Genomic DNA, 761 nt, shown 5'->3' with positions numbered 1-761 from the left:
TTGGGTATCGCCTTAAAAGACTCCTGTTGTCGATTTCAAAATACTGTCCTGAGAAAGGGGGTTAAGTGTAGACACCCATTAAAAGGTTGGAGTGCTGTACAGGGCACCCAACCCTGCAAAAATGTCTATGCTTGCTCTACGATACCACTTAGCACAATACGAGCCTTATTTATCTCGCATGAGACTCTGGGATCGAAAGTTTAAAATGATAAAAAGGAAAATATATATCTATGCAATTCAATATGAAAGACGTTCTGATAACTATGCGATTAAGTTTTTTAAAAAGTAGCCAATCTGTCTTGAAAATACAAACTTAATTATAAAATAACTAATGTATAGTATATGCAGTAGTTTTAAACGATACCTTTAAAGCGACAGATTCTATAATAATTTTAATATATTAAAACAAAGTACCCATGCTCGCCACGTGGGACAAGCATGACAATGCATAAGAACAAAATGTAAAATAAATACTACTTAAAACATACTTAAGAGTAAAGAACTCCCCCCTCTTCCATACTTCCCCGACAAAGACCACAAAACTAGACAGAAGAATTAAAACCAAACACCCTCAAAACTTACAAAGGCGACATGGAGGCGCTTCTATCCCTCCAGCCAAGGTCCTTCCTCCCTTGGCCGCCGAGCCCGAATGAGGCCGAGGAAGGGGAGTCGCCGGCGAAGACAAGGGAGAGAAAGAGAGGAATCGCGGGATGCGCATTCTCAAAACAACTAGGAATATTTAAACTTCCTTGATGCTCTAT

At 39.4% G+C, this 761-nt stretch overlaps 1 long non-coding RNA gene across 1 annotated transcript in view; it reads right to left on the bottom strand.

The window, feature by feature from the left end:
* The window catches only part of LOC119588741, a 2,299-nt gene extending 1,596 nt beyond the window's left edge, over positions 1-703 (bottom strand). Inside the window, exon 1 of the long non-coding RNA XR_005230135.1 lies at positions 583-703. This is a non-coding gene — a long non-coding RNA (uncharacterized LOC119588741). The remainder of the gene's footprint in view (positions 1-582) is intronic.
* Between the last annotated feature and the right edge of the window lie 58 nt (positions 704-761).

The sequence above is a fragment of the Penaeus monodon genome, chromosome 24 (assembly GCF_015228065.2).
Source record: "Penaeus monodon isolate SGIC_2016 chromosome 24, NSTDA_Pmon_1, whole genome shotgun sequence".
Taxonomy (NCBI): Eukaryota; Metazoa; Arthropoda; class Malacostraca; order Decapoda; family Penaeidae; genus Penaeus; species Penaeus monodon.
This window is presented reverse-complemented; position numbering and strand designations above follow the sequence as displayed.